Source organism: Geotrypetes seraphini, chromosome 2 (genome assembly GCF_902459505.1).
Source record: "Geotrypetes seraphini chromosome 2, aGeoSer1.1, whole genome shotgun sequence".
Lineage (NCBI taxonomy): Eukaryota > Metazoa > Chordata > Amphibia > Gymnophiona > Dermophiidae > Geotrypetes > Geotrypetes seraphini.
This window is the reverse complement of record NC_047085.1, coordinates 486546044-486573964: the sequence shown is the minus strand read 5'-3', so window position 1 is coordinate 486573964 and position 27921 is coordinate 486546044. Positions and strand designations below refer to the sequence as shown.

At 42.8% G+C, this 27921-nt stretch overlaps 1 protein-coding gene across 1 annotated transcript in view; it reads left to right on the top strand.

Annotated features, from left to right (window-relative positions):
• The window catches only part of WNT3A (Wnt family member 3A), a 110227-nt gene that overhangs the window by 71797 nt on the left and 10509 nt on the right, over positions 1–27921 (top strand). The gene's annotated exons all lie outside the window — the stretch shown is intronic.

Genomic DNA, 27921 nt, shown 5'->3' with positions numbered 1-27921 from the left:
CAGAAAAAAAATAAATAAATCACAAAGAATTTGGGGTTCATTCAATTCTTACATTAAACAACTTTAATAGTAATGTACACCTACCATATTAAAAATTTCATATTCTATATACAAATCCAGAAAGGAAGGGAGGGAAGGGGAGGGGATTGTTTTATTTGGTAGTCATGTATAGTACATAAGTGTTTTTCAAGAATGTTATTGATTAGTAATCTGTTACACTTTTTGTAAGATGTTTTTATAAAATCAATAAAAAATTTAAACAGAAACAAAAAAAAAAAGAAAAGAATTCTTTACCACTTAACTTGAGAACAGAATTCTCGTATTTTAAATTCAGAAGATTACTGAAATTTTTTCTCATTAGAAAATACCTTAAGAGCTCAGAATGAGAAGGTTGTACCTGATAGTAGTAGGCTAATTTTCCTCCTGTAATTTGTCGTAATTAATATGTAGTTCAATTGTAATCAGAGATATTATGTTTTCCCTTTTCCATCTTCTGTAATCTACACTAAACCCATCGGGCAATGTAGCAGAATAGAAATCCTCTTTTATATTGTATTTTATTGTAAATGACACAAAACAAAGTTTTCTGACAGTCCATCCCTAATATTATACTGTAAGTAGTTTAGGGACAAGCTGTGGGCTGTCAAAAGTGTGTGCCTTTACTGTGCATTAAGAATAAGCCAAAGCAAGAAAAGCTGGGGAAGCCAGAGGGAGCACAGGCCTTTAAAATCTCAAGAAATTTGCCCTTGCTGAAGCAAAACCAGTTACAAGATACAGTAAAACCTTGGTTTATGAGCATAATTTGTTCCGAAAACTTGCTTGTAATCCAAAACGCTCGTATTTCAAAGTGAATTTCTCCATAAGAAATAATGGAAACTCTGATGATTTGTTCCACAACCCAAAAACTTTAATACAAAATACTGTATGTACTTGTATTGCAAGACCTCGCTCTTTTAAAACAGTCACTACACTCCTGCGGCGTCAGAGAGAGAAGAACCATCGGCTCAGTGGTGATGTGACACGTGTGTACTGTATGTACTTGTATTGCAAGACCTTGCTTGTATATCGCGCTAAAATTTAATAAAATGCTTTGCTTGTCTTGCAAAACACTTGCATACCAAGTTACTTGCAATCCAAGGTCTTACTGTACTCATAATGAGCCTGTCGCCTTCTGCCATAAAATTGCTCTTGGGGGGTCTCGATCCCTTCTGAGAGACCCCCCCCCCTTGACACTCACCAGAGTTCCAGCAACCGCATCCTATAGGTCATGGCACAACAGCGATACGGTGCTTTCTTGTAATGCTTTGGCATGCTAGAAGATGACGTATTGGCTGTTTTCTCTGCTCTGCCTTAAAACCTGCACATTCTTTTTGCTCTGTTGTCATGCCTGACGGTTATAACGTAGCTCTGCGTTTCATGAGCTCTTCAGCATGCCAATTACAACTAATCTTGGATAGCTTAACAGGGCGCTCAGCTGGACTGTTTAATGCTTGACGTATTTAGAAACCTCCCATGAAAAGGACTTCGTGTTGTCTTACTGTCCCTTCCCACATTGGCCAACGGTCTCCTCTTCTCCCTACACTGCACCTCATTGTGCGGGTCTGGTATGCAACATCTGTAGTTAGTACAACAGGGGATGCATTCAGTCCAACACAACAGGAGGAGCTGCTTTAGTTGGGCACATTGTGCTTTTCTCTGTGGGGAGTGTTGTCACGTCCATTTAAATCTGAACAGGGTAATTGCTTTCTCTCTCTGACTCCCTTTCTCTAGGACAGTGGTTCCCAACCCTGTCCTGGAGGACCACCAGCCAGTCAGGTTTTCGGGATAGCCTTAATGAATATGCGTGAGAGAGATTTGCATGTAATGGAGTGACAGGTATGCAAATCAGTTCCATGCATATTCATTAAGGCTATCCTTCGTTCGTTTGCAAAAGTTGGACAGTTCTAAATCTAATAGATGCTGGCACTGTCATGTTAACATAGGGACTTTGGATCATTTATTATTCTATTGTCCATTGATACTTCATTTTTGGAAGTCGATATGGGACAAATTAATGTTGTACTTGGGTCATCGATACCACTAACTTATGAAGCTATAATTTCTGGTACTTTATTACATGTTAAACCTTCCTTGGATCGACATAAAAGCCAGCTTTTCTTGATAATGATGGGAATAGCCATCCAGATGGTTACACGTAACTGGAATAGTATGAAAGAATGAACGCGGAATGTTTGGGATATAGTAATGCATTCAAAATGGTGTGGAGCCCATTGACTGCGTTTATTGAATCACAATAACTGTCATGTTCCTTTCCTTTTATTTGACTTCCTTACACATCCAGGGTGGGTGGGTGGCGGGAGGGGAATTGTTTGCTATACTTAATTATTCTTATTATTGAAATTAAATATGTACTTCTTTTATTAAGTATGGGGAGGAGGGGGTGTGTGAAAATGATTGTTTTTTGAATTATTTGTGTATTTAAAGTGCGTTCTGTGTAGTGTTTATGTTTAAATTTATTGTATCAATTAGTGGAACTAAATTACTAAATAGCATTCAGTTCCTATACAATCACAAAGTTAGATCCAAGTCTCAGAATCCAGCTTACTAGAATGCTATATTGATGCACCACTCCACTTTCAAACTTTATCACAACGTTAAGCTTGATGTGCAAAATCTTCCCTGGATCACTCTCATCTAAGTATACATCAATATATTTTTTAATTTTTGATTTTATAGCATTTTTATGTCAAAAATATTAAATAATTTAGAAAATCATTGTAAAATTAACTTAGCTTTTAATTTGTGGTCATTGTAGGGACTTCTTTTGCCGACATGTTTCGCGATGAAACACTTTCTCAAGGCTGGGTCCCTAAATCTATCCATGCCATCCATATTGACCACTAGTTTTTATCCATCTTTACCAGCTACGTGTAGCTCACGGGGAGGGGGGGGGATTATAGGGGGGAGAGAAGTGAACAGAGATAGTGAGGGACAGCTGAGTAGGTCAGTAAGAGGAGTTTGAATTGTATTCAGAAACGGGTGGGAAGCCAATGAAGTGATTTTAGGAGAAGGGTAACGTGAATATAGCGAATCTCCCGGAATATAAGTGCAGCAGTTTTCCATCCCTCCCATCCCCCTGTACAGCACTTCCCGACTGACCCACCACCACCACCGTGAAATCTGACATATTGTCGGGTCTCCTAAAGCAGCAGCGGCTGTGGATGGCCAGCAAAAGCAGGCTCTGAATAGGCTGTTTGTGGCCTACCCACCAGGGCTTTTCTCTGCTGCATTATCAGTAGCATAGCGAGGGTGAAAGATATCCGGAGTGGTAGCGTCCCTCCCCCACCCTCTTCTCCTCCCTCCTGCTCCTTCCCCACCACCTCTTCTGTGCGCGCATACCCCTTCCCTACTCCACACCTCTTTTATCGTCCCTGGCGTGAGCAATATCAACAACTTGCCTGCGTTAGAATTGGTTCTCCCTCTGCCATCACTTCCTAGGTGCGGGACCCGGAAGTGTCATCAAAGGGAGAGCCAACACTGATGCATGCAGCAGTGTGATAGAACAGGGAGAAGTGCCTTAATAGAAAACAAGCAAAGGAGTGGCCAGATCATTGGAGAAGTGGGCTATGAACCAGGAAAGCCAGGGTTCAAATCCTACTTCTCCCGATGATGCTTCTTGTAACTCTGAAGGACAGATTTATTAATGCCAGTTTATGCTTTGGTGGTCATGTAGTGGGAGTGAAGGGCCACTACTCGGACTGGAGGAAGGTCACGAATGGGGTCCCGCAGGGCTCAGTACTAGGGCCGCTGCTATTTAATGTATTCATAATTGATCTGGAAACAGGGACGAAGTGTGAGATAATAAAATTTGCAGATGACACTAAACTATTTAGTAGAGCTCGGACTAAAGAAGACTGTGAAAAACTGCAAAGGGACTTGAACAAACTAGGGGAATGGGCAACGAGATGGCAGATGAAGTTCAATGTTGAGAAATGTAAAGTATTACATGTGGGAAACAGAAACCCGAGGTACAACTATACGATGGGAGGGATGTTTTTAAATGAGAGTACCCAAGAAAGGGACCTGGGGGTGATGGTGGACTTGACAATGAAGCCGTCGGCACAGTGTGCAGCGGCTGCTAAGAAGGCAAATAGAATGCTAGGCATCATCAAAAAGGGTATTACAACCAGAACGAAAGAAGTTATCTTGCCATTGTATTGAGCAATGGTGCGTCCGCATCTGGAGTACTGCGTCCAATATTGGTCGCCGTACCTTAAGAAGGATATGGCGATACTCGAGAGGGTTCAGAGGAGAGCGACACGTCTGATAAAAGGGATGGAAAACCTTTCATACGCTGAGAGATTGGAAAAACTGGGACTTTTTTCCCTGGAGAAGAGAAGACTTAGAGGGGATATGATAGAGACTTACAAGATCATGAAGGGCATAGAGAGAGTAGAGAGGGACAGATTCTTCACACTTTCAAAAAATAAAAGAACAAGAGGGCATTCAGAAAAGTTGAAAGGGGACAGATTCAGAACGAATGCTAGGAAGTTCTTCTTTACCCAGCGTGTGGTGGACACCTGGAATGCGCTTCCAGAGGGCGTGATAGGGCAGAGTACGGTACTGGGGTTCAAGAGGGAATTGGACAACTTTCTGCTGGAAAAGGGAATAGAGGGGTATAGATAGAGGATTACTGCACAGGTCCTGGACCTGTTGGGCCGCCGCGTGAGCGGACTGCTGGGCACGATGGACCTCAGGTCTGACCCAGTAGAGGCATTTCTTATGTTCTTATGTACTATTTACTGCAATAGGTCCAGTGCTAAATAAGGGTCTCATTTTCAAAACAGTTAAGGCACAGAAAGTACCATAGAAACCTATGGTACTTTGTGTATCTAAGTGACACATAGAAACATAGAACTATGATGACAGATGGCTCATCCAGTCCTGCCCATCCACTATCTTCTCCTCTCCCTATGAGAATCCATGTTCCTGTCCCACGCTTTCTTAAATTCAGACACAGTCTTTGTCTCCACCACCTCTACTGGGAGGCTATTCCATGCATCAACAACCCTTTCTGTAAAAAAGTATTTCCTTAGATTACTCCTGAGCCTATCATCTCTTACCTTCATCCTATCCCCTCTCATTCCAGAGCCACCTTTTAACTTCATCTTATGCCCTCTCATTCCGGAGCTTCCTTTCAAATGAAAGAGACTCACTTCATGTGCATTTATACCGTGTAGGGTATAAACATCTCTATCATATCTCCCTTCTCCTGCCTTTCCTCCAAAGTCTATATATTGAGATCTTTAAGTCTGTCCCCATACATCATATGATGAAGACCACTGTCCATTTTAGTAGCCTTCCTCTGGATCATCTCCATCCTTTTTGTGTCTTTTTGAAGGTTCGATCTCCAGAATTGTACCCAATATTCTAAATGAGGTCTCACAAGAGTCTTATACAGGGGCATCAATACCTCCTTTTTCCTAATGACCATACCTCTCCCTATGTACCCTAGCATATTTCTAGCTTTCGCTGTCACCTTTTCGACCTGTTTGACCACCTTAAGATCATCACATACTATCACTCCCAAGTCCCGCTCCTCTTTCGTGCTCAAAATTTCTTTACCCCCTAAACTGTACCATTGTATTACTAAACTTCAGTCCTGGGTGACGATGGTCCAGAAAATATTAAATGCTGCCATGACTAAGATTTTATGGCTTGTTCCAAAGTTAGATTCTCTCCCTTCTGCTGTGATTTTAGACTCAGTAGAATCTTTGAAAATTGAGTTTTCCTCGTTAATACTGGGTATTGTTATTGATTCTTCACTTACATTTAAGGACCAACTAAACTCACTTATTAAAAAGTGTTTTATCAGCCTCCATGCTCTGAGAAGAGTGAGAGCACTCTTTCACCAACAACACTTCTCTGTATTGGTTCAATCAATCATTTTGTCAAGGTTGGATTACTGCAACTCAGTATATTTGGGTCTTTCAAAGGTCAATCTGCAGAGACTTCAATTAATACAGAACACTGCAGCTAAACTTATTTTCAGCAAAAGTAAATTTGACCATGTAACCCCTCTTCTTAAAGAATTACATTGGCTTCCAGTGTATCTCAGAATTCAATTTAACTGCATTTGTATTGCATTTAAGATCCTATTTGGCATTTTTGCTACTTTGATTCCTTTAGACTGGAACGTTCATAGATCTCATCTTGCCAGAAGTTCTCAAAAATTAAAACTTACATTTCCCTCTCTCAGTGGTAAAAACAGAACCTTTAAGAGATTTACCCCCTCTTTTACTAAGGTGCGCTAACCGATTAGCGCACGCTAAACGCTAACACATCCATAGACTAACATGCACGCGTTAGCGTTTAGCATGCGCTAATTTAATTAGCGCGCACTAATCAGTTAGCGCACCTTAGTAAAAGAGGGCCTTAGTCATTCTTTTGCTTTTAAATTAACCAAATTCTGGAATGCTTTACCACTTACATTAAGAAGTTTAGGTTCTTTTGCTTTTTTTCCGGAAAGTTCTGAAAACTTTTTTGCTTGCACATTTTGGAAATTAACTATTTCAGTCTACTTTTCCTTGTCAAGTTTATGGATTATGGATTACATTATTGTTAACCGAGTCGAGCTCCTCTTGGTTAATGACTCGGTCTATAAAACTAAGTTTTAGTTTAGTTTTTGCAGCCCAAATGCATGACCTTACATTTCTTAGCTTGTCAGACAGCCCTTCAGCAAAATCACTTACAAAAATGTTAAAAAGAACAGGCCCAAGAACAGAAATTTGAAGTACACTACTGGTAATATCCCTTTCCTCAGAGAGATCTCCATTGACCACTACCCTCTGTCACCTTCCACTCAACCAGTTCCTGACCCATTCTGTCATTTTGGGGTCCATCCTGAGGGCACACAGTTTATTTATTAGATGCTTGTGTGGAATGTTGTCAAAGGATTAGCCAAAATCTAAATACACATCTAGTGTACTCCCTCTACCCAATTCTCTGGTCACCCAGTCAAAGAAATTGATCAGATTTGTCTGAAAAGACCTGCCTCTAGTGAATTCATGTTGCCTCGGGTCCTGTAATCCACTGGATTACAGAAACTTCACTATTCCCTGTTTTAAATGTGTTTCCTTTAATTTACTTACCACAGAATACAGACTTAATGGCCTGTAGTTCCCTGCTTCTTCCTTCCACTTTTCTGAAGAGGGACCACATCCAACCTCCTCTAGTCCTCCGGTACCACTCCCAATTCTAGAGAAGCATTGAAAAGGTCAGCCAGCAGAGCCGTCAGAACTTCACTAAGTTCCTTCATTACCCTCGGATGTATACCATTGCTTTATCCACCTTCAGTTTAGCTAGCTCCTCAAAAACGCAATCCTCTGAAATCGATCAGGGTTTACCACACCTCTATCACTATTTGCGTTTGTCTTTTGTGGTCCTGCTCCCGATGTTTCAGCTGTGAACACAGAACAGAAATATTTGTTAAGCAATTCAGCCTTATTTTTTTATCAGCTTCTACACATTTCAGACCATTCTTCAAGTGAGAGAATGAGCCTCCAAGGTCCATTATCAGCATTAGCTTGCATTAACTGTTGAATTGTTTTAAAAGAAGCACATTAAATCAAGTTACTATAGAGTAAATTCAATTAATGGCCTCAAAAATTTAGATGGCCAGATGATACATGCTGAAAGTGAATTCTATAATGGCAGTGGAACTGCAGTGACTGAATACTGACATAAGACTATATCTAGTATAACACTCTGATATGGCTAAATAATATTCTATGTGAGAATCAATAATTATATATAAACAATTCTATTTCTCACATACGTCACCACTTATGACTTGATGGACTTTAGTGGGCTATTTTCACATTAAGCATTTGATTCTGAAAACACTTAACCACAATTCTTCATCAGTCCAACATCTTCGTATTGAAAATAAAATTGTTTATATAAGTCTAAATCTATGCAAGTACCATTAGGCATGAGCTCTTACGTCAACTCAAAGGCTGGTATAAGTGGTCACGCTTAACAGTAGGCGATTAGGCGTGTCAATGATAATATTCTATAACCTGCTGTGCACTTAACTGCCCCCCCCCCAGCCTGTCCATTCCCCTTCCTTGTCCACATTCTGGAATTTGAGCGCACAACTTATACAGTAGAACAGCATCTTAGGGCAGTTACGCATCTAACTGTTAATTAGTGCCAATTAAGGCCACTTGTAGTCAATAACTCCAATTAACAGTCAATTATTGAATTAAATTACATGCGTAACTGACAGTCTACAAATGTCATGTGCAACTTTGCACGGTAAGCGTGAAATTGGGGGCCCCGACCTTATAGACTTAACAGGTATGTGAGTAAATCCAGCCATTCGATCGTGAGTGCTCTAGAGCAGTGTTTTTCAGCCTTTTTACACCTATGGACCGGCAGGAATAAAAGAATTATTCTGTGGACCGGCATCGGTCCATGGACCGGCGGTTGAAGAATATTGGGCAGACCCCACCCATTTCTACCCAATCTCCACCCCAGACCCCACCCCCATAATAGTACTAATTGCACCTTGCATGTCCCGTGCCTCATCTGGAAGCCTTCGCTCTGATGTTGCTCATGGGGCTCAAGGATCTCACGTATGAAGAAAGACTAAAGAAGTTGCAGCTGTACTCACTTGAGGAAAGAAGAGAACGGGGAGATATGATTGAAACGTATAAGTACATCACGGGACGCATCGAGTCAGAAGATGATATCTTCTGGCTCATGGGACCCTCAACCACCAGAGGGCATCCGCTGAAAATCAGGGGAGGGAAGTTTCATGGCGATCCCAGGAAGTACTTCTTCACCGAAAGAGTGGTGGATCATTGGAACAGACTCCCACCCCAGGTGATAAAGGCCAGTAGCGTAACAGATTTTAAGAAAAAATGGGATACTCACGTGGGATCTTTAAGGGAGTAAATTCAGGGGGGGGATACTTGGAATGGGCAGACTTGGTGGGCTATAGCCCTTTTCTGCCGCTTTTTCTATGTTTCTATGTTTCTATGTTTCTATGTTTCTAAGGCTTCTGGTTCAGGCGCAGGATGCCCGTAGGAGCCACTGCCCGTGGCTTTGTGCACTGAATCAGGAAGAGGGAGCTGGCTCGAAGATAATGCCACATCGATCGCACCGTGGACCGGCGGTTGAAGAACACAGTTTTGGGCCTAATGCACGTGCTGGCCCTGTGGACTGGCAGAAAATTTCTGTGGACCGGCATGGACCGATGGTTGAAGAACACTGCTCTAGAGCAGGGACCTAAGAGCCGGACTTGATTATAGCAAGCCTTGAGCTACCATTGAGATGCAAGTAACTAAATAATAATTCAGATGCTGTTTATTTATTTGGTTAGTTTTATATCCCGTTCTCCCCAATGAACTCAGAACGGGTAACAAGGCTGACATACATAGACATAGACAAACCGATTATGAATGCGCCATGATGCTTTTGTCGATTACTATCATATGTCAGTATTGGCATGTACAAAGACACTAAAAAAACAGCCCACAAGAAAGGATGCCAATAGATTTTCTTCAGAAATAAACATCTAATAATGCACCCAGCACAATAGGCGATGAAGCTGAATAATTAGCGCTCATTTCCCAGACGAAGCTTTAGTGAAACAGGGGGCCCTGTTGGAAATCGTGGAGAACAGTGTGCAAGTGGTGGAGATCGAGTGGCCGATTTGCACTCAGCTTATGCTCCACTTTGCGGGTTTTTTCTGCTTCCACAGCCCAGCACCATGAAGACAACTTTTTTTAGTTAAGTGTGACGATCTTTTGCCACTGATATTTATGTAACTGCTATATAATTAGAGAAGTATTTTCACTTATCTTTGGAGTTTTTCAGACCGAGGACCAATGATTGCATATTGAGGCAGGTTTGTCTATGTGTGTACTGAACTTTGATTTTACCCCCTATTAGACACTAAACGGTCTTTTCTCCAATTTTTGGGCATAACCTGTGCTTTATTATATTGATGTGTGCACTGCTGGGTGCATTATTGGATGTTTATTTCTGAAGAGCATTGGCATGTATACAGGTGCACCCAGAGAGTGGTAGAAAACTGGAACGCTCTTCCAGAGACTGTTATAGGGGGAAACACCCTCCAGGGATTCAAGATGAAGTTAGACAAGTTCCTGCTGAACCGGAACTTACACAGGTAGGTCTGGTCTCAGGGCTTTGGTCTTTGACCTGGGGGCCGCCACGGGAGCGGACTGCTGGGCACGATGGACCACTGGTCTGACCCAGCAGCGGCAACTTCTTATGTTCTTATGTGTACCAGATCAATAGTAGGCATGAATGTACAAGTGTTTCATTCCATGCGTGTAACTAATAGTATGCTATCCCCCTGTTTTACACGCTAATCAAATTAGCGCAAGCTAAACGCTAACACGTCTATAGACTAACATGCACGCATTAGTGTTTAGCGCGTGCTAAATCAATTAGTGCATGCCAATCGGTTAATGCACCTTAGTAAAACAGGGCCTATAAGTTATGGAGTTCTTCTGCAGGAGGGAGGCCAGGAGTTCTACTCAAAGTATTTCTTAATACTAAAAAAAAGTCAGAGGCCTTCAACCGCTATGTCAAGAGCGTTTCAGCCTAAGCAAGCCTTCCTCAGGGGATAATGAGATGTTTCAGAACTCTATAATTTCAACTTGCTCCTGCTGTGATCGAATGATAGAATGATCGCAGCAGGAGCGCGTTGAAATTATAGAGTTCAGCAACATAGGAAATCCTCCCAGCTCTTTATAGCTTTTGACCCTTATAGGCTAGGAATTCCTGTTTCCAAGAGAACCATCTCCACGTAGCTCAGGCTGGACTGATGCTCCAAGGCTGCATAACAGCACACAATGTATGAACTATGGCTGCTTCAATAGCTCATTTCTCATTGCATCTATTGAGGCCATCTGCAAAGGGGCTATTTGGTCCTCAGTCCATACCTTTACCTCTCATTAGGGTTAATTGTTTTTATTTAAAGCCTGCTTTCTACAAAGAGGGTTCCAAAGACGCATACATAATAAAATACACAGAGACATACACTAAAAATATATAACCATACAAATACAGTACCATCTTAATAAACACAAGCACTCATAAAATAAACATGAGACATTAAATCATCACATCATCTTATAAACTGATAACTCCATTGTACTTTTTCCCACCACAACCTCTTTATGCCACACTGTACAAACAAGGGTAAGCCTCTATCATTTTATACGCAATTCCAAAAGGGACAGTCGGTTTAGATAAGTAGTTCTGCAAAATATTTTCTCTACCTGAGCGCCAAATTTCCCTCCAGCCCAGTTGGATTTCATTACATTCTTCCAGAGATATGATCCTGGCAGCTTGGGAGTCCCATATGTAAGAACATTATGCCTGCTTGTCCTTGGAGAAAGCAAAGATACTTACCTGTAGCAGGTATTCTCCAAGAACAGCAGGCATAAATTCTCACAACCCATCTACCTCCCCTAGTCGGCTAGAAGGCACCTGTGCGTGTGCGTTGCAGGCAGTATCTAATGATTTGAAGTGTCCATACCGGGTTCCATGAACGACGTCACCCACATGTGAGAATTTATGCCTGCTCTCTTTGGAGAACACCTACTACAGGTAAGTATCTTTGCTTTATCTGCCACAGAAACCACTGTATAAAATAGGGCTTTGCAAAAGATCACTGGTATTATTTGCTATGCATGAGTAATAAGGACACATGACTCGTACATAAAATGAAAATAAAAAAATGATAGCACCCCAAAGCAAAAAGAGTCTCAGTCCAAGAAGGCTAAGATGTGACAGATAAACCTTGTTTTGTTTTTGTTGTTTTTTAAACAAATATATAGTAATATAGTAAATGACGGCAGGTAAAGACCTGAACGGTCCATCCAGTCTGCTCATAAGTTATACCCATTAAAAAATACATGATTAGATTAACTTGTCTCTTCTTTGATATTTCTGGGCAGTAGACTGTAAAATTTGGAATTGTCCTAGGTTCCAAATGTTGAATTTGCCCTCAAAGCTCACTTTAGCCTATCCAACCATACCGTTGTTTGCAGGATATCTACTGTAAAATCTGGCCAGTAACATCCTCATGTTCCATATCAGTGGAGTTCTCATTGATGCCCTCCCCAGCCCATCCTACACTGAATCATCATATATGGGACACAGACCGGCCAGGTCTGTCCAATACCAGCCTTAGTTCTTTCATTTACATCCTTCGTTTTTTAATTAGAGATCTTCTAATTTTATCCCACGCTTTTTTTAATTCCATCACTGTTTTCCTCTCCACCACTTCCCTTGGGAGGGCATTCCAGGCAACCAAGATTAGATGCAGACATCAAGCAATATGCAGAACAAAAACAAAAAAATATCCTTAGCTCTCAACTGACTAATTAAGAAATTGGGAAAGGGGAATGTTGATAGGAGTTTGTTTCTTCTTTTTCTATAAAAATTGCTATGGGCAAAGTTATACTATGTCTGATGTGGAGATCCCATAGCTTATCATATGTGAATTTCTTTCCTCAGTATATTATTTTCATCAGGCTATACTTTATTGTTTTTAAGCGAGAGGTGTTTGTCTTCCTATGCTTCAACTGACATCATGGTTTAGTAAGGAAGGAGGGGGAGGGGGGTGGAGGGGGGGAGACGCCAGTAAGGAGAGCAGATGTAGATGGCAGAAATCGTTCCATTTAAACACTTCAGTATAACAAAATGATCATGGGGCTCATTTTCAAAGCACTTAGACACACAAAGTACCAAAGTAGCAAGAAGATTGAATGCATAGGTGAGCATGGGGGGGATGGGCAGTTCCCCTCCTCCCAAATGTTGCAGAGCTAATGCTGAATTGCTTCTCCTGCCAATATGATGTTCTTACCCATTGCCCCCTCCCTCAGAGCAAGCAGGCAAACAACATCAATACTGCATAGGAGAAAGCTTGAATGCAAATCTTTAGAAGTTCCAAGTTAAACGTGGGCCATTGCTCAAAACCTAATGCCAAAAAATACTCAAGGGCCAATAACTTCAACAATTATTATCTGTTGAATGACTACAGATGAATAATACCAATTTATGAGAAGTCGCTCTGCAAAGTCCAATAGAATGACCAAGATATAATTCATATCCTCTCCTAATCGAACTCTGCTCAGAGACATGAAGGCAGTGTATCACCGCCTCACCACCCAATCATTGCAGTGTTCAATACGGGTCAGGATTACTACTGATAATTATTATTTGTGCTTGTGCTTATTCTCTCAAAAGCTTTAAGAATGTATTTCAAGTTTCAGAGACTTAGCTTGTAAATATCTCTGGTTCCGACGTGCCACGTTTCGATTACTGCTTCAGGGAACCGGCATTGAAATTCAACTCTTTTTCAAAGGGTGTAGTCTCAAAAACTTTGCATAAGGACACTTATTCACAGACGGATTTCTTCCTCTCCGTTGGAGTATGGAGAAAAACAGGGCTTGGGATTTAGCTCCTGCCTTTTTTCAAGAGTAGCTCATGGTAAGTTATACTCAGGTACAACAGATAATTTCCTCTCCAAAACGCTTACTATTTAACTTTATATCTGAGGCAAGATGACAAGGAGAGAAAGGATATGAACTTGGCTTCCCTGGTTCTCAGCCCACTGCTCTAGCCATTAGGGTCCTCTTCCTCAACATTTTTTATTATTATTAATAATAATAACAGATTTATTTATATCCCGTCATACCTTTCAGTTCAAGATGGTTTACAACAAGACAGGCTGCAGGAATGCAGCGAAGTTACATCATGAGCTTGAAATAGGAGTAAACAAACACGCGTGTAACATATTAATATATATATCAGAAGGCAGGAGCATGCAAGTAGACGTAATTGCTCGAGGAAGTTTAAACAAATTTGTCAAATAAATAGGTTTTCAGTGATCTTCTGAATGATTAGTATGATGATGTGTTAAGGAGTAAGTCACTTAGAGCAGGGATGTCCAACAAGGAGTTTTGTGCAGCCCAGATTCTCCCTCCCTCCCTCCCTTCAAGTTTCAAGTTTAATAAAATTTTTGATTAATCGCTTAATCATATTTCTAAGCGATGAACATTTTAAAAATATTACAGTATTTGGGGGACAATACAATACTTAACAATATTTTACATCCGAGCGGACTAAAAGACAAACTTAACAAACCATGAACACAAGGAAAAAGGAGAATGAAATACAAAATCATTAAAGGAAAGTTAGACAATCAGGGTAAAAAAATGAAAGGCAGGGAAAACAAAAGTCATAATATTAAACAATAGAAATAAAAATTTAACCAGCGGACTGCTAACTAATTATCAAAAGCATCCTTAAAAAGAAAAGTTTTTAAATCACTCCTAAATTTTTCCAGATTGCATTCTTCCCTTAAGTAAATAGGGAGAGAATTCCAAATTGAGGTGCAGTAACAGAAAAAATAAATTGCCGTCTTGTATTAATAACCCTAAGAGAAGGGATCGTCAATAGATTTTGTTCATTGGATCTCAGTGTTCTATTTGGAATATAAGGGATTAATAATTTATAAATGAATGCTGGAGTTTTATAAAACAGGGATTTAAAAGTAAGTATGCATAATTTATATGTTATCCGGTGAGATATAGGAAGCCAATGCGCTTTCCTAAGAAGAGGAGTTACATGATCGAATTTCCTAGTTTTATGGAAGCATAAGTTTTATGGAAGCATAAGTTTAATGGAAGCATTTTGAATAATTTGTAAGCGTTTTATTTCATTCAGAGAAATGCCCTTAAAAAGGGCATTACAATAATCAAGTTTAGAGATCACCAAAGAATGAATGAGAATATTAAGAGATTTGGAACATAAAAATTGTGAGAGTGAGCGAATGTGCCTCCCTCCGGCGGGTAGTTTTCTGGCCAGCTCCCTTGCTGCAGTTGTCCGTGGGCGATGTCGGCCCTTCGTGCGCGATCTGCGGCTGTGTCAGAAGCGTTCCCTCTGAAGTCACAACGTCAGAGCGAAGGCTTCCGAATCAGCCGTGAATTGCGCGCAAGGAGCCGACGACACTCACGGTCAACTGCAGTAAGGGAGCCGGCCAGAAAACTACCCGCCGGAGAGTTACAAAAACGACCGCCACAGGCAGACGCGCCGCTTCCAGTTCTGTAGTTGCACTATTATGCATGCTCTGTGTTGGCGTCTTCCAGAAAAAAAAAAGCACAGGGTTTGTGGGTTTTTTTCTGTTCAGAGAAGGATTATAGTAGGGTAGAATGATGGTTAGAGGTTAACTTCTGTAAAAAGTGGTTGTTGTTTTTTTTGCCTCCATCTTTCTTGTGCTGCAGATTGTCTGTTCATGGATATACTGTGTGGGCACTACAGGTGGTGGGTTTAGGAAGTAAACTGGAGAGCCAGGTAGGTTAGTGATTAGTTTCCACACAGCACTTGGGGAATCTGTCTTTTTTCCAGACCCCTATTCAGATCGCCAACGGCCATAAAATAAATACTTCCAGCACAGTCACGGATCGCATGAGAAGCCAGCCACCATCGCCCGCAGCTTCCACCAGAAAAACAATTGCAGCATGGGAGCCGGCCAGAAGAGAGGGAGAAGATCATGTTGGGATGCCGGAGGGAGAGAGCACAAACTTTGGACAAATGATGAAGGCGCGAGGGTGCATGAGCCATATGATTGAAGGGAGTGAGGGGGAGGGAACAGTAAGAGAGAATTGGGTGTCTGAGAGAGGGAAAGAGATGGTGCACATGGAGAGATGAAGAAAGAGGAGAACTGTTGGGCAGAGAGAGGAGGGAGGGGGAGAGAGAGAATTATTGGACATGGTGGTGGGAGAGGAGTGAGGTAGAGATGCATGGATGCGGAGAGGAGGGGGAGAACATGCTGGGCCAAGGAAGCCTCCTGGACTGTTTTGGGGTTTTTTTAAGTACAGAGAGGGAGGGTATTAAAAGAAATGCTAGATTGGGCATGGAGGGAAAGCTTATGGGGCCAGAAACAGAGGACAGAGAGAGATGGTGGGCAATGGTCTGAAGGGAGAGAAGTTGGACCTGGAGTAATGTGGAGGAAGAGGGAAAGAGAGACTTGAAGGGAGAACTGTTGGGAAGACAAAGGGAGAAATGTTAGACCTGGGGGAGGGAGGCAGGCAGGCAGGGGGAGAGATGGAGGTGGGGGCAGTTGGGAAGAGAAAGGGAGAGAAGTTGGATCTGGGGATGGAAGAGAGGTAGGGGGAAATTATAGGCCTGTGGATAGAAGGCAGAGAGATCTCTCTTTTTTTCCCCTCCATTTCATTGTTCAACATCAAGGGGGGGGAGGGAAGAAGAAAAACAGAAAAGAGAGGGAGCAAAATGTTGGAGCATGGGGATAGAGGAAGAGAGATGGACCCATGGGAAGGCAGGAGGGAAGAGAGCTGGGATAAGAAAGGAAATGGAAAGAAAGGGACAGGGACTTATAGCCTGACCAGTGGAGAGAGGGAGGCTGGGAAAGGAGTGAGGTGGGAAATGGGAGAGCTAGGGACTGAGAGAAGATGAAGAATTGAAAGGTAGCTGAACATTTTAAAAGAAGAAGGGTGAAAAAGAAGGCAAGATTTGACTGGACAGAGGCAAAAAAAGAAAAAAAAAAAGTTAAGAAAGCTGAAAGGGAAAAATCAATTTGTTGGAGAAAAGCGTAAGGAGGAAATGGAACAAGAGAGGAGAAAAAAATGAACAGCAGACACTGGAAAGAGATTAAGTTGAATATGGACAAAAAGCAGAAAGAGAAACTGGGACCAAGATGATGGAAAAACAAAATATCCAGACAACAAGGTAGAAAAAATTGTTTTATTTTGAATTTATTAACTGGACTATGTTAGCTTTGGGATATGTGCATCACAATTATTTTTGTATTCAGTGGCATAGTCATATACAGCTGATTTAGGGGAGGGACTGGAGCCCAAAATTAGTGGATGGGCACCAAAGTTTCTCCCCGCCTGAGTGCAATTTACAAACACTTGAGCTATTGGAGATTCCCAAGCCCTGCCACCTGAAGACATCTTCCCCCAGTCTGACAACCCAAAATCTCCAAGCTTTGCAGCCAATGGCAATATTCTCAAGCTGCCCCTGCTTTCATGCATGCATGAAAGCCAAGGTGGTGGGTGGGGGGGGGGGCAGGGAGGAGGGAAGGCAGCAACTCTGCAATATTGCTGCCAGCTGCAGAACCTGGGAAGTTGGAGGGGAGGAGGTGGCCATCAGTTGGTGAGGCTTGGGGATTCCTACTAGCTACAGCAGGGGAGATGTTCATTTTGAGGGAGACTAAGCTCAAAGTGGGAGGCCCAAAAAAGCAGTAATATTTACCCAGATTAAATGATCCTCCACGTGCGCTGCTGACAGCTGATTTAGCATCCTTGCTCTGATGAGGCTCACCTCTAAAGAAGTTCACCGTAGTTGTAATAGAAGTGAATGGGAGAACCAGGAGCACGCATCCCTGCTCATCAGAATGAGGATGCAGAAGTCTGTGGCTGCTTCCACTGCCAGCGGTGCACGTGGAGGATCATTCAGTCAGGGTAAGCATTACTGCTTTTATGGGTTCCTCTCTACAGTGTCCCTTTAATGAAGGTTTATTATTAGATACGTACATCTTCTGTAATAGTGATTGCAAATTTGGGACCTGCTCAGCCTTTTTTTGGGGGGCTCATCAGCTAGTGTTAGTGCTTGTGCAGCCCCAGAAAATTTTTTTTCGTCCAATGCGGCCCAGGGAAGCCGAAAGGTTGAACACCCCTGGCTTAGAGCATTGTTCCAGATTCCTGCTTAGAAGGAAAGTATCTTGTCAAGGAATCTTTTGAATTGGCATCTATTGGGAGTCGGAAAGGCGAATAATAGTGTTCTGCGTGAGAGGCGTAGTTTGTCTTGGAGAGCAAAAGTGTTTCAGAAGGTAGGTGGGTGCAGTACCGAATAGTGATTTGAAGCATAGGCAACTGAATTTGAAAATTATTCTGGTCTCGACTGGCAGCCAGTGCAGTTTTTTGAAATATGGAGTGATGTGGTCGGATTTTTTTCAGGTCAAAAATCAGTCGTATGGCTGTGTTTTGGATTGTTCTCAATCTTTTTAGTCTGTGCTTAGAAGTGAGGCAATGTAAACCATATATGGTTTTATCTTAAACTCTTTCAATAGGTGATCAGATATGCTATCCATATATGATTAATTTTAATCAACGGAAATGTGTGCACAGCTTAGGCAATGATTTCATAAACTTTAGTCGTGACCTAGCGCTCCTCACTGACCCATTTTTCTATGCTTTATTTCTACATTTTCTTTCTACGTTTCTTTTCCGCGTTTTATATATACGCCTTCATACCACATTTTATTATTAATTGTTATCAAAAAGCTCATTTCATAAATGTACTAAAAAAAAAAAAAAAAACAAGCACTTATCTTGCACCTCAGGTTTACTATGTCGGCTGGGGACTGCTTTCCTCTGACATGTTTCGCCCAGTGGCATTATCAAGGTTGTCCCCTGCAAAGCACATAAGATATTATTGAAAACTTTTGTCACCCAAAACCTGTTATCATTTTTTCATAAGGAGGGGCAGGATACCCAGAACAGCATTTGTGAGGTGGAAAGCATGTGCTCACTGATGCACCCAATTGCACAAACAGATTGATTTTGTGTAATGTAATGTAATTTATTTCTTATATACCGCTACATCCGTTAGGTTCTAAGCGGTTTACAGAAAATATACATTAAGATTAGAAATAAGAAAGGTACTTGAAAAATTCCCTTACTGTCCCGAAGGCTCACAATCTAACTAAAGTACCTGGAGGGTAATAGAGAAGTGAAAAGTAGAGTTAGAGGAAAAATAAAAATAAAATAAACATTTTAACAAGACAGCATTGATCTAAATACTTTGGAAGGTAGAAGAGAGGAGAGAAAGGAATAGAAGCAGAAGGGGGAGCCGTTGAACAGTAGAATTCTGGAGAAATTTAAATGATAGAAATAGAACAAAACAAAGACAAAAGGCAAAACAATAGATAAGATTAAAGATAAATCACATGTGTGTATACATTAGCTGTCATATACAGTACATATGTTGAGGGCTCCAGATCCCATTATCAATACATGTTCATGTCTCCCTCTACCAGGTCTAACAGGTCCTCTTTGATGAGCTTTTTTTTTTTTTTTTTTTTAATAATTTATATTCTGCATATCCTACAATTCTATGCGGATTACATATTATTTAGGTACTCAAGCATTTTTTTCTTAACTGTCCTGGCGGGCTCCCACTCTATCTAATGTACCTTGGGCAGTAGGGAATAAGTGACTTGCCCAGGGTCACAAGAAGCAGTGTGGGATTTGAACCCACAACCTCAGGGTGCCGAGGCTGTAGCTCGGGTCTAACCACTGCACCACACACTCCCACTCAGCCCACTCCACTCCACTTCTAGTGCATCCTCCCCTCCTTTACCTCTGCTGCGAGCCCTGGCCTGAGCTGGTAATGTTTCGTCATGCTACATCCAAATAGCATATGGATGTGCAAACATAAAGAAAAAAAAATGCGAATAAAATTCTGGCGACAACTTTATTATAATACTTGTATGACTTGATACATCTTTCAAATAAAGTTAAAAAAAAAAATTATATATATATATATGTGTGTGTGTGTGTATGTATGTATATATATATATGTATATATATATACATACATATATGTATATACATGTATATACATATATGTATACATATACATACATGTATACATGTATATATATATATGTATATATATATATATTTATATATATATACATATATATATATATAAAGAGCCTTTAAGGTAACTTTTCTGATATAACTTTGCTGTATGCAGCTTAACCAGGCTGTTGCGAAGGGGAGGGTGGTGTCACAGAATCCAGGTTATGACCTGTGACCTTTGGATGAGAAATTGTTGCCACTTAGGATGTGTTAGGAGGTCCATCCTTTTCACAAAATGCGTGTTTCTCCTTGCTGCAGGAGGCAATCACACCAGTATATCATTAACTCACAGAACAGGGGGCTGTAAAAAGAGTTGATGGGGGACCTTAGCCCGCACCCCGCTGGGGCCTACTCAGAACACAATATCCCAGCGACCATGAGATTAAGCTAAAGAGAAAAGTGAAAATGCTTTTCACGATTCACACGCCCTTTAGATTGTTTTATTAAACCATTTGAATAGGGATTTCCCTTTCGGCCGACAACGGGGCCCGGCCACTGCATAGTTCTAGGTTGCTATGACTTAGTTGCTCCTTGCTAATCACTGGCGAGGGCGAATTTCATATAAAATATCTTCAGCCATTGTTGATCTAATGCAGTGTGACAGTGCCAGCACAAAGGGAGATTCATTCACCCCAGCAGGTAATAAGGACGTTTTGCCATACCAACCAGGCAGTGTCAAGGGGGGGTTGTCACAAAAGATCAGGTCACTTCGACAGAGCTTCGCATTCCATTCTCAGGTGGGCCAGAGCAATCCTTTTGTTGGGGAAGGCTCTCCTGATCAGAGTGTGCTTTTTTTTTTTTTTGGGGGGGGGGGGAGAGAGAAGGGGGAAGGCCTGTAAAAGAAGCAATGCGAGCCAGAGGCCTACAATTTTTTAAAACCTCTTTTTCCCCTTTAAGGTTGTTATGAAATCATTTTCTGTCACAGGAGAATGTAATTTCATGTACAGTAGTGAACCCTTCATCCCGTAACCTCGTATTTTCTATAAGACTGAATTTCAGCAATTCTTTAAGGAAAGGACATTTCCTCTACTCTAACCTGAGTAAACATAGAAACATAGAAGATGATGGCAGAAAAGGGCTACAGCCCATCAAGTCTGCCCACTCTGCTTACCCACCCCCTGTCTATGCCCTAATGACCCAATTTCCTTATCTTGACCCTCGTAGGGATCCCACATGGGTATCCCATTTATTCTTAAAGTCTGGCACGCTGTCTGCCTCGATCACCTGCACTGGAAGCTTGTTCCAATGATCAACCACTCTCTCTGTGAAGAAATACTTTCTGGTGTCGCCATGAAATTTTCCGCCCCTGAGTTTGAGCGGGTGCCCTCTTGTGGCCGAGGGTCCCTTGAGAAAGAAAATATCACCTTCCACTTCGACACGTGAGGTACTTAAATGTTTCGATCATGTCTCCCCTCTCCCTACATTCCTCAAGAGTGTAGAGCTGCAATTTGTTCAGTCTCTCTTCGTACGAGAGACTCTTGAGCTCCGAGATCATCCTGGTGGCCGTCCGTTGAACACTGGGATAATGATCACACATGTGCTTTTGTATCTCATGCAAATGTTTGCTGTCATATAATTATCTTTCTTACATAGAAACATGATGACAGATAAAGGCCCATCCAGTCTGCCCATCCCGCAGTATCCATTATCTCCTCCTGTCCCTAAGCAATCCTACGTGCCTGTCCCATGCTTTCTTGAATTTAGACACAGCCTTTGTCTCCACCACTTCTACCATGAGACTATTCCACGTAACTATCACCATTTCTGTAAAAAAGTATTTCCTTAGATTAATCCTGGGCCTGTTACACAGATGGGAAATCTTCCTGCACATAGGTGACAAAAGGTCTTTCTATCACTGAATGAAACTAAGCCGTTCATGAAATTGACTTTGCTGGAAAGGCTGAGGGGGGTGCTTTAGTTCATAGCTTGTGCCTTTTTCTATGGTAGCTCATGGTGAGTTATATTCATGTACGATGGATATTTTCCTGTCCCTAGAGGACTTTCAGTCTAAGCTCGATTCAAAGAGCAAGTCTACCATCAAGGCCAGGGGTTCTCAACCCAATCTGATTTTCAAGATATCTATAATGAAGCTCAGAAGATAAATTTGCATGCACTGCTTCCACTGTATGCAAATCTATCTCATCCATATTCATTGTGGCTGGGTGTATCCTGAGGAACAGGTTTGAGAACCCCCTGATCTAGTCGCCTGCATTTACATGCCCTTTCAGTGTGTAAATGTCAATATTAACAACCCCTTTCGTGCAGAAGTGTATACTTAGCCACACAAGGATCAGCAGGATGCCTAAGCGCTAAGGGTTTTAACAATGCATGTAAACTTACATAGTATATAAATGCAAGAGAGGCAAACACAGGGATAAAGCATGGGTGGAGCTCCCACTGTCATACCTGCATCCCTGACATCCTTGCTACTGTGGGCATCCTGATAACAGAACAAACCAGCAAAGGAAGAGGCAAGAGAGATGTCTATGCCAGCGACCAGATATAGCCAATCTACTCTTTTAACCTTATGCCATAATCTTATGATTACACAAACACAAGCCAAGTTATCTGTGTCATGAACCCTAATGAAGTAATGTAATCCTTTGGTATGACCAGGCTCTTCTAAATTGTAAATCACATTTAACTCCAGGAGCATATTAGCGACCATAAACACTAATGTAATGCAATGTAAATATGTTCCAAAACTTTCATTATTTTTCCATTCTTACATTCGTAATTCACACTCTGCTGAACCATTCATTTTAGTAAGCCAGTTCTGCGGGGTTGGATCCTCTGGACGATGGGCTAGATTCACTAACCCCCGATTCTGTGTCCGATCCGTTCCCAATTGCATGCAGACCAACAAATTCACAAAAGGCCTGCATGCAAATGGGGACGATCGTTAACACGCCCCCTACCCATGGCCAGGATCACTAGAGAGCGATCCTGGAGCATGCGCAGACCCTGACATTAGTGACAGGAGAGCAGCTTCCTGTCACTGCTGTCAGGGCTTCTGCGGCTTTTTATATTTTCTCTTTTAATTGGGCAGATAGTTTGTGTGTATTATACATGCAAAATGGGCCGGGGTGACTCGCATGCCTATCGGGGGGGAAGAGGTGACTCAGTTGGTGGCAGGGCAGGAGAGAGTTTGCATCCCTCCTGCCATATTTGCGCGGGCTGGGAAGGCAGCATCGGGTGGTAGCAGGAGTGAGTGGGCATCCCTTCTGCTATTTGGGGGGGGGGGGATCGCGTTTATCGGGGGGGGGGGCCTGCGGTCATTTTTTGACAGGCCTGCCTATCTTTTCTTTTCTTTTTTTTTTTTTTTTATGGGGCAGATATTTTGCATGTGTAAGCAGGGTTGCCAGATGTCCTGGACTGACTGGGCTCCTGGACAGACTTTCCAAAACCTGGCCTTTGCCCGTGTTTTGGAAAGCCCAGACAAGCTTTGGCCGTGTCTGGAGGGCCTCTGAGCACGTGTGGATGATGTCACACATATCTGCGCCCTTCAATGTGGCTGGAGCTTGTCCGGAAGAAGAGAGGTGGATTTGTGGGGGCGGGGCTGAAGCGGAACGAGACAGGACTGGAGACGGGACCGGGCAGGGCTGGAGGTGGAATTGGGCGAGGTGGGGGGCAGAATGGGGCGGGGTCATGAAAATATGGTAACCCTAGGTGTCGGAGACTTTGTGTGTTAACGGGGAGCACTGAATGAGCCTATTGTATAAAGTGAAACTGGTTCTTATGTTGCCTTTATACAACACCTGCAGTGAGAGCTAAAGTAAAGGGTGTAACTCTCACACACAAGCAGTTCCAACAACCCAGAGCCACTGAGAACCAGAAAGCAACAAACCCAGTAATACATTGCTCTCCCCAGCTACAAAATTAACCCCAAATTCGATATATGGTGCTGAAACGTAGGCACAGTTCCAAGATGTGCATTCAACTAAGTTGACTCCTGATGCAGGCCGGGTGGCCGAAACATGATCATGTCGAGTCATTGAGTTACTTTGGATTTATGAGTTATTTTGGATGAATAAAGACATTTGGATTTATCAGATGAGTTGAAAGACACTTATTTGTGCACCATTCTGATTGGACATTTCCACTTTGCTCTTGCCAGCCTTTATACAACACCACATGAGCAAGCAGCCTTGCAGGAACAGAAAATGCAACTCTAAGAAACTCTGTTTCTAAGCTGTGTTAAGCAGCTAATGAGGGGTTTTCAGTAGTTGACAGTATTGTAGGTCTGAGCTACTGTCTAGTGCACTAAAAATGGAGCCCATGTGTTAAAAGAAAGTCCTTTGATAGCTGCCTAATACTAGGGTTACCAGATTTTACTTTAGTAAAATCTGGACCCCCTAGGCACGCCCAGTTCCATCCATCCCTGCCCCGTTCCGCCCCCCAGTTCTGCCCCCAAACCAAACCTAGCACCCTCCCCTCCCCCCCCCCCCCCCCCCGCTGGCTCTTGTTGGGGCAGGAGGACAACTGTGCATGAGTGGATGCGATGCAGTGATGTCATGCGCACATCATGCGGCATCTGCGTATGTGCGGATACCCTCCTCCCCGATGCAATTTTGAGGAAGCTTCTCAAAATCCAGACAAGTGCCGCAACTTGAAAGGCCATCCAGACATGTCCAGGGAGATCCGGACTCCTGGTAACCCTACCTAATACAAGAGTGGGTAGGATCTGGACATGACCTGGGCCAGCAGAGGTACGACTGGCTGTGACCGCTGGCCTGCGGCTTGGCACCACGCATGAGGCATCACAACTGCCGACAGGGCAGCTGAACGTATTGCCAACTCAAGGGAGACAGCAAAGGCAGATGTGCTACTGGTAGTCCAGTGATGCAATGCATTGTCAATGTAGAGGCAGCAACGCTCGCTCCCCCCCCCCCTTCCACTTTCCTCCACCTATTCCTCCCCCAAGGTTACACTCCCACATCTCCTGACAGCCATCCAATCCCAACCCCGCATCCTCGACACATCTCCGTAAAGCCCTCCTCACCTCCAACGCAATTCAGTGATAACCTTGTCAACATTCCCTCTAAGCCAGTGGTCTCAAACTCAAACCCTTTGCAGGGCCACATTTTGGATTTGTAGGTACCTGGAGGTCCTCAGAAAAAAAATAGTTAATGTTTTATTAAAGAAATGACAATTTTGCATGAGGTAAAACTCTTTGTAGTTTATAAATCTTTCCTTTTGGCTAAGTTTTAATAATAACGTCATTGATAGCTAAAGAGACATATCATCAAGAAACTGTTTTTATTTTACTTTTGTGATTATGATAAACATACCGAGGGCTTCAAAATAGTACCTGGCAGGCCGCATGTGGCCCCCGGGGCACGGGTTTGAGACCACTGCTCTAAGCTGTACATAAGTCCTCTACCTATTGTAAATTCCTGCCAGTGGTAGTGTTTTTTCAGCATAGCATTTTCAATATCAAGAGATAGGCAAGTTCTGCTGGACTCCATTGGACCTGACTCGTAGTTGAAGCCAGCAACGTGCTCAACTTCAAGAAACGATGGGATAAACATGTGGGTTCACTTTTGGGAATTGCGTAGGGGAAGTGTTCTTTTAAGGGGAGGGTTCTTTTGAGTGGGCAGACATGTTGGGCTGACGGCCCTTTTCTGCCATCATACTCTATGTTTCTATGTTTCTCTATGACTCTCGCTAGCGACTGAAACACATCGTTGAAGCACCACCCTCCACTGGCAGCAATGCAGCTGGAGAACTCCCACACAACTTAGAGGGAACATCATTAGTGAAGCGAGGATAAGAGGTGCCCGGGATGGTGGGGCGTCTCCCCAGCCCTCTTCTCCGCTCCCCCTTCCCTTCCGCATGCGCCTTCCTCGCCCCCCTCCTGCCTTGCACCAACGCCACTTCCCTTCCCCTGTACCTCTGTAACATTCCTTCATGAGCAGCAACCTCCACTGGCTAAGGGAAAATTAACAAGAGGCTTGGAACACTTGAGTTGACATCATTTGCTCCCAGCTCACTCTTGAGCTTACCTACATTGCCTTCCCGGGCCCTGCTAGGGATTCTCCTCCTCTTGTGTGGCTTCTCTGGCTGGAGCGGGCCTCCGGGGAACTTTTTGGAGCTTCATGGTTTTTCTATAATTAAGTCAGACGTTTGACCCACAGCGCATGCACGGAGGGAGTCTGGGAAGTGGAGTCGCACGCCGGGCCAGGAGTTAATGTGGGTTCGGAAATTTTGTTCTTTTCCGCTGTGGGCCGGGGCTTCCAGGATCGGCAGCGGAGGCCTGCTGTGTTCCCATCCCCGGTTTGACATCATCCTGCAGTCCTTCTTTTCCCCTGCACCGCATTATGGGTCGTATGCATGCTCCAGGAAAGGGCCTATCCCAGTCGGCTTTGCCTTATAGATGTAGTGTGTGGGGCCAGGATGGTCGAGGACAGTCGGCCAGGCATGAGAGAGCTGGAAGAGGGGTGGCGAGAGTCAGACGTCAAGATTGGGAACAAGGGTGGTGGTGGTGGGGGAAACAGTCAATTTTCTGCTGGTGTTTGCAAACATCCTTTAACCCCGTTGTCAGCATGAGTGACAGGAATTAAACATTTACACTTGGGCCCTCCTGTTGCCATGGTGTTGCAGTACATGCTGGAGATTTTGAGCCACTTCCGTGGGATCAGTAAAAACCGTTTGTTCCCGGTGCACAGACTGGCCTTGGACTCCTTTGACAAGACAGTCAGCGTGTTTGTGCTTGATAAGAACCGGCTGGTAAAGGAAAATGCCACTGTCTGTGGAAAGTACTTTGTCATGGGCAGTGTGGATGCCTTCTGAATGTTAACAGCTGTGGTGAACTTATTTCCAGAATTTCTGAGAATTTCACTGTACATAAACTCATGGCATGGGACGTTGTTTGATTCAATGTGAATGGAAACAGGAATGTGTGGGTAATGGATGAATGATTTGTTTTCTTCTGTCCAAGCTCAAAAATTTATACTGACAGATATAAGTTGATCTATGAATTTAAATATATGATTGCATGGATCTGTCAATATATTTGATTTATACTGAGGTTAACCATAATCGAAGCAGAATATTTATTGCTATACTAAAAGTATGGTTGGTAAATAAGTTAATAAGTTTCTGGGTTTAGTGGATTGATCTGTATGCAAGTTAAATGAATTAAAGGGGCAAAATGATAATATGTTAATATCAAGACAGGAAATTGTTTCATGAATTAATTATTTATTTTATTACTAAAGGGGTTATAGATTTGTATAGTAAATTGTTCATAATTAGGGGGATTCCGTTTGGGGAATTATAGAGCCTCTGGGGGAGGAGGGTAGTCGCTAGCCCTCATGAGCGCACCCAAGTTTAAGAGATACTTTATGGCAGGGGGAAGGGGTGGGAGGTGGAAGGGGAAGGGGTTTACATGGAGACCCTAGCAGGGCAGGATTAATTCATTGAGGGCCCCTAGGCATACAAGTACACTGGGCCCCCATCCCACCCTACCATGCGCCCAGGCGGAAACAGGAAGCTGCATCAGAGGGAAGCTTTGGGCAAGCAGCACTGCTTGCATAATTATGGTTCTTGTTGCCTTTCTTACCCACATTGCTTGCTTGACTTACTTTCCATCGATGGGGGGCCACGTTGCCGATTGGGGTGGGGCCCACATTGCCGATCAGGGGGGCCCACGTTGCCAATCGATGCTGGAGGGGCCCATTGCTGTTTGGATAAAACAATGTTGATGCCCTCCTTCATCAGATCCCCCTGACCATTTTGGGCCCTAGGCACTTGGCCTATTGGTTAATCCTGCCCTGGACTCTGGATGTGGGGAAAACTTTACCTTATTATATGTGTATAGGGAAATTATTTAGGAGCATGGTATAATCATTTACAATGGCTTTAAAAATATTTTCTTTAAATGTCAATGGACTCAACTATCCTATTAAAAGGGGAAAAAAACTCTTAACTTTTTAAAACAGCAGGAAGCGGACCATTAATTTATTCAGGATATGCATTTATCTGCTAGTGAATCGACCAAGTTGGAAGGTGGGTGGGTCAAGCATAGTTTTTTCACTCCTGCAGTGGGAAAGAAGGCTGGGGTGGCTATCCTAGTATATAGAAAATGCTCAGCTACATTTAGAGTAATATCAGCAGATCCCATGGGAATCTGGATTCAGGTGCACATGAGCTCAGGAAAAGATATTCTAACGCTTTTTAATATTTACGCCTCTAATTCAAA